Here is a 6,103-nt window from a genome sequence, read left to right as displayed (position 1 = left end):
AGGAGCCTCTCCTGCCTCCGTGGCAGCGCCAAGGATGTCCGGGGTCGGGAGGAGGCAGCAGGCCTAAGCCGTCAGTCGGACATCCTCTGAGGGCTCCCAGACTGCAAGAGGGCACAGGCTGGGCTGAGGGACCCCCTGCCGAGTGCATGAATTTCAGGCACCGGGCCTCTAGTTAAAATAGAATAGAAAAGTTTTCGGAAAAGCACAGCAGAGCCCCTTCACAAATACCATTTTCAAATGTATTAAATCCCCAAAAGTTCTGTGCAGCCATTTGCAGCTGGTGGTGCTTTCCTATTCCTCCTCCCTCCTGCCCAGCTGCACCATGAAGAGGCCGTCCTAGCTTCTGGAGCTCAATGCCCTCCAAGTCTCCCCAATAAGCAAAGTCCATGGAAGCTACACAGAACAGGCAAAACGAGGACAGACTGACTCCATGAAAATCTGACTCCTGTCATCCTGGCCCTGGCTCTTCCCTGTGCCTGCCCCAAGTGTCTGAGAAGGCTTGTGTGAGGGCAGTCACATACCTTGTGCAACCAGTGGCTGGGCCCAGGGGAGGTCTTTGTGCCCTCGGGGTGGCAGCCAGCCCTCGCTGTCCAACCAGATGACCCCAGAGAGGTCCCTGGCTGACGTTGTGGGGAATTTGTAGGGGATCTGGAGTGAAGCCCAGCACCCAGGTCTCAGTGTCTCAAAGCCAAATCCCATGTAAGGAGCAGGGTGAAAATTGGATTAGTGTCCAGACGGGTGAACTGGCCGTTTCAGCAGTTCTAGGCATTAGGCCAGGGTCTCCATCCAGAGGGGCTCAGATGCAGGAGCCCCCACACTCAAGTGGGGAAGGCCTGGAGGGAGGCACAGTGGCTCAAAGAAAGCGGCTTTTTATCCTAACCCTCTTTGGGTTCTAGAAATAGACTGATTATCCCTGCAAAGGACAGGGGATTTTCGAGTGCTCAACACATTTGCTTAAACTCAGTAGGCAGCTAATACAACCTTGGGGACAGGGATATAAACAAAAAGGTCAAGGAGAAATGTCAACCTCAGGATGAACCCCTGTGCTAGGCAAGCCAAACTAGACAGGTCCCTCTCTTTCACCCCGTTATCCTATGGACTAGTTCATGAGTCCCCAGTGTCTCTGCAATCTGTCCACAGCTCTCTGGGCCCAGAGCCTCCCCTAGAGTCCACAGCAGCCACCTTGCTTCCCTGCTGTGTCTAACTGCACCATCTACCTCCACCCTCCAGGCCCTTCCAAGCCCTGCTCTGCATCCCCCTGCTTACCATGTCCCATTGCTCTCAGGACACAGGCACACATCTTTAAAACTCTCCCACCTCTCTGCATGGTCCTGAACCCCAGTCCTACTGTTCTCTGTGCCTGAACAATCCTCTCCTCTCTTGACCTCCCTGACTCGGTCCCTCTTCAGATTCCAGCTCAAGAGCCCCTTCCTCAGGGGAGCCTTCCCCATCCTCCAGGACTAGGTTAGAGACACAGTGCACTTGACACTCACTCTAGGCTTTACCAGGGCGGAGACTCAAGCTGTTGCATTTTCCTCACCTTTGGATCCCAGTTCCCAGAACAGCTGCTTCCAAGGACACCCAAGGAGTGAATGGAGGACACGCTGTGACCTCTAACCCATTTACTCATATGCTGGACTTTACCTGGTGTCTGGGAATGAAGGGAGTATACGCAGAAAGCTTGTTTGGGGTGTGAGCTTCTTTCAAAACATGCCAGTGGCTTCCCACCTAAGGTGATAATTTCTGAGAGGCCCTGCAGGACCTGGCTTTCCTGCTGTCTGACATTATTTCTCACCATCTCACCCACTCAGCTCATCCACTGGCCTCTTTGCTTCAAACCTGCCTCAGGGCCTTTGCACTCACTGTTTCCTCTTCTGGAACATTCACTCTTCCCACTGACAGCCCTTCATTCCTTTGGATCTTCACTTCAATGTCATCCTATTCATCTACATCCTATTTTATACCCTTTCCTAACTCTTTTATCCTCCTTCTCTCCTTATCACTCATTGTCGTCTAACATACAAGAGAATTTACTCTTAATCTTGTTTATTGTCTGCCCCCCTACACTTCATTATTAGAATACTAGAGGCCTGGTGCACGAAAATTTGTGTACTCGGGGGGTGGGGTCTCTCAGCCCAGCCTGCATGCTCTCACAATCTGGGACCCCTCGGGTAGGGTCCAGTCCCATCGCACCATGGCTCTGGTTCCCCGGGCCTGTGGGCTGGCGGGGGAGGGACCAAGAGGCCAGTCCGATCGCAGCATGGCTCTGGTTCCCCAGAGTCTACAGGCAGGGGGAGGGACCAAGAGGCCATCCGATCGCAATATGGCACCGGTTCCCGGAGCCTGTGGGCCAGGGGTAGGGACCCAGAGGCCAGTCTGATGGCAGCATGGCTCCATTCCCACACAGTGGGTGGCGGCCGGGACCGACCCAGGACTGACTCCCGCTGTGAGTGGCTGGGACCCAGAACTGACTCCCACCCACGGTGGGCGGCTGGAACCCTAGCCTGGTGTTCAGTCATCCGTCCAGACTTTTAGGTCGTGACGGACCCTGGCTCTTTATATATGAGGATACATTCCAAGAGTTTAGAGCTTTTTAAATGTTTTTACTTATCCCATCTCCAGCATTCAGAATAGGGACCTCAATATTCTTTGAGTGAATCAATGAGCCATTGGATTGCAACAGTGTAATAGCTGGCAATAAACTTGGGGTAAACTTTTTTTTAATTTCTAAGGAGGAAACTTTTTTTAAAATAGAGGAATGTCAGCTAATAAATGTAAAACAAATGATAAAATTAGAAAAACATCATTTGACCAACTGATTATATTAATTATGACTTTGTTTTTTTAAAAAATATTTTTATTGATTTTAGAGAGAGGGAGAGGGAGAGGGAGAGAAATGTCAATTGATTGGTTGCCTCCTGTATGCACCCCTGACTGGTAACCAAACCTGAAACCTGGGCATATGCCGCGAGTGGAATCAAGCAGGCAAACCTTCAGTGCAAGGTTCTCAATTTTTTTTTCTGTTAATCCTCACCTGAGAATATTTTTCAATTGATTTTTAGAGTGAAAGGGGAGAGGAGAGGGAAAGGGAAAGGGAGAGGGATAAAAGAGACACATTGCACATCAATTGTTTGCCTCCCAAACATGCAGCCTAGGTACATGCCCTTGACCAGGAATCAAACCCTATGACCCTTCAGTGTGTGGACTGATGCTCTAACCACTGAGCACATTGGCCAGGGCAGGTTCTCAATTTTTGATATTAAAATGTTGTGTTTCTTCCCCCCTCTTTATTGAGGTATAGTTGACATACAACAAAATTTACTCATTTCCAGTATACAGTCTGATGAGTTTAACCACCACTATGATCAAGACACAGAACACTTCCATCACCCCAAAGTTCCCTGGCCCCCATTTTAGTCAACTCTCCTACCAACCTCCTCTGTCCCCTGGGCCAACCTCAGGAAAACACTGATTTGCCTTCTGTCATTAGTTTTGCATTTTCTATTATTTATGAACTTTAAAATAGTAGAGAAGAGTTGCCAACCTGCCCTGGCCAGGTGGTTCAGTTGGATGAAGCATTGTCCAGTACACCAAGAGGTTTTGGGTTTGATTTCTGCCCAGGGCACATACCTAGGTTGCAGGTTTGATCCCTGATCAGGGTGAGTGCAGGAGGCAACTGATTGTTTCTCTCTTTCTCCTTCCCTCTCACTTTCTCATATCAATAAACATCATCAGGTGAGGATAAAATTCTTTTAAAAAGTTGCTATCCTTCTCCTACAATTCTTTTGGAAATTTACTGGTCTGTGAATTCTCAAAGTCTGGCTACCATGGGCTCTAGCAATATTTTGTTTCTCTGGAGTTGGCGTCCTGTGAGATGAAGCTAACATGCCCTGTGTTTCCTCTCCTGCCACCAATCCCAGCCCTGGCTTGTGGGGGTGGGAATGTTCAGCTAAGAAGCTTATGGGCTTTGGGGCAAGGTTATCATCTCAGGGTTGATTAGGGCAGATGCATGAGGAAAGCTGGTACACTCTGCTGACCATCAGCTACAGAATGAAAGCCTTGTTCCTCAGGGCCTTTGTTTTACTGAAGCAGAGTGCTTGAGAAATTTGAGGCAACTCTATCTATGAAGTGCCAGAGAATGGGAGCTTTTAAAAGCCACCTTAATTCCAATATGCATCTTAGTCAATGGACCCGGGGGATAGAGGGCTGTTATGGTTTGCGCTGCTAATACCTGCAATCAGTGAGCCTCAGAACCCAGGACTCCAGTCTGGGGCTGTTTGTACAACATGCTCCTGTTGCATGGAGAATGTACATGGAGCATCATGTACATTCTCAGCACGTTGCCTCGAGATGGACATTTGAAATCTGTTTTGGGGTAGGACCCCAGGGTGGCAAGAGGGTTTCAGTGCCCATGAAAAATAAGAACCTGTGTTCTAATTATAAGTCACTTCTGGAGATTAGATTAACTTGGAGAGAAGCAATGGACAGAAGCAATGGAGATTAGATTAATTTGGAGAGAAGCAGAGTGGAGTATGGTTTCATCCGAAGTTTTCTCACACTTCATGCTTTTCCAAAGAAAGGTGGTATTTTCCCATCCCTGAAAGCATTTAACAACTTCTTGTCGCTATTGTAGAAGAGATCTAAGCAAGGGATGGGGTGTAGACTAAATGCTTTTCAAGGATCTCTGCCCAATTGGGATTCCATTTTTTAAAATATATTTTTATTGACTTCAGAGAGGAGAGAAAAAAATAAATGATGAGAATCATTCATGGGCTGCCTCTTGCATGCCTCCGATTGGGAATTGAGGTGCAACCTGGGCATGTGCCCTGAGCGGAATTGAACTGTGACCTCCTGGTTCATAGGTCGATGCTCAACCACTGAGCCACACTGGCCAGGTCAGAAATACTTGGTTTCTGCAGCCCAGCAGTCTTGCATGAGGTGCTTTATCATGGCCACTCTCCTCTCTGGATGCCCCATACAGGATGAGTTTCAAGTCTACATTTTAAAATGTGCAGTTCCCCAAGAACACAGTTGTGAAGACACAGGCAGCTCTGTGCACCTTGGCACACTCCCTGATCTGGAACTTCCCCACCCACCCACTCTGGGCCCCTCCGTTTCCCCATGTCCACACAAAACGTCCCGTGTGCCATGATGTGAAGATCAGAGGGCCTTCACAAGACTCTTAGGATAAAGGTAAGTGTGCGCAGTCTGCTTTAATAAGACATCACACTTGATTTACTACACTATTGTGGGAAATGACTTAGGAAATAGTTCATTAAGATGTTTTTAAATTCTCAACTTCTGACATGTTAATGCATGCATCAAAGCTGACAACACTGACAAGGGAGCTCACTAGCTATAACCACCCAGGAGTCCTTTGCCCACCTCCCACCCTCCAATGGAACCAGTAGCACAGGTAGGGTCCCTGATAACCTCAAAGGTGGCAGGGTGAAGACCATGTGTTGGATGGAAGCCATACTCCACTGCAGTGAGTCCACACTATCAGCACAATCTTGGTGGCCAGGTGACTTGAAAAGCTTCAGTGTGGATGGACCTCAAATTGAAACTTTTAAAAAAAGCAGAGACAGCAAGAATGCTCCCTTCCAAGTTCAAAGAAAACAGGATAACCAAAGGCTACTGCAACGCTTACTTTGGGTCTCCTTTAAAAATGACTCCCTTGCCTGATTGGTGTGGCTTGGTGGTTGAGCATTGACCCATGAACCAGGAGGTCATGGTCCAATTCCTGGTCAAGGCACATGCTAGGGTTTCCAGCTTGATCCCTAATAGGGGGCGGGCAGAAGGCAGCGGTTTGAAGATTCACTCATCTTCTCTGAAATCAGTAAAAACATAAAATAAAATAATATAAATGACTCCCACTTGCAAAGGGTTTCTTCAGCTTTCTGGAGAGTGCTGCCTGAGATGTCAGATCCTGATGGAATCTTGACTCAAGCTGCTGGGCCGAGCAGAAGTTTGGCCAACTCCTCAGTAAACACAGTGTTGTGATGCAACTGTTTTACGGGGGATTCTAGGGAGATCCTAATTTGTTAATGCACAATGCTGCTTGCTAGGTATCTGAGCTGCCATTTATAAGTCACTCCTCAAT

This window comes from Plecotus auritus (assembly GCF_963455305.1).
Source record: "Plecotus auritus genome assembly, chromosome: 5".
NCBI lineage: Eukaryota > Metazoa > Chordata > Mammalia > Chiroptera > Vespertilionidae > Plecotus > Plecotus auritus.
Note: the sequence above shows the minus strand (reverse complement) of the source record.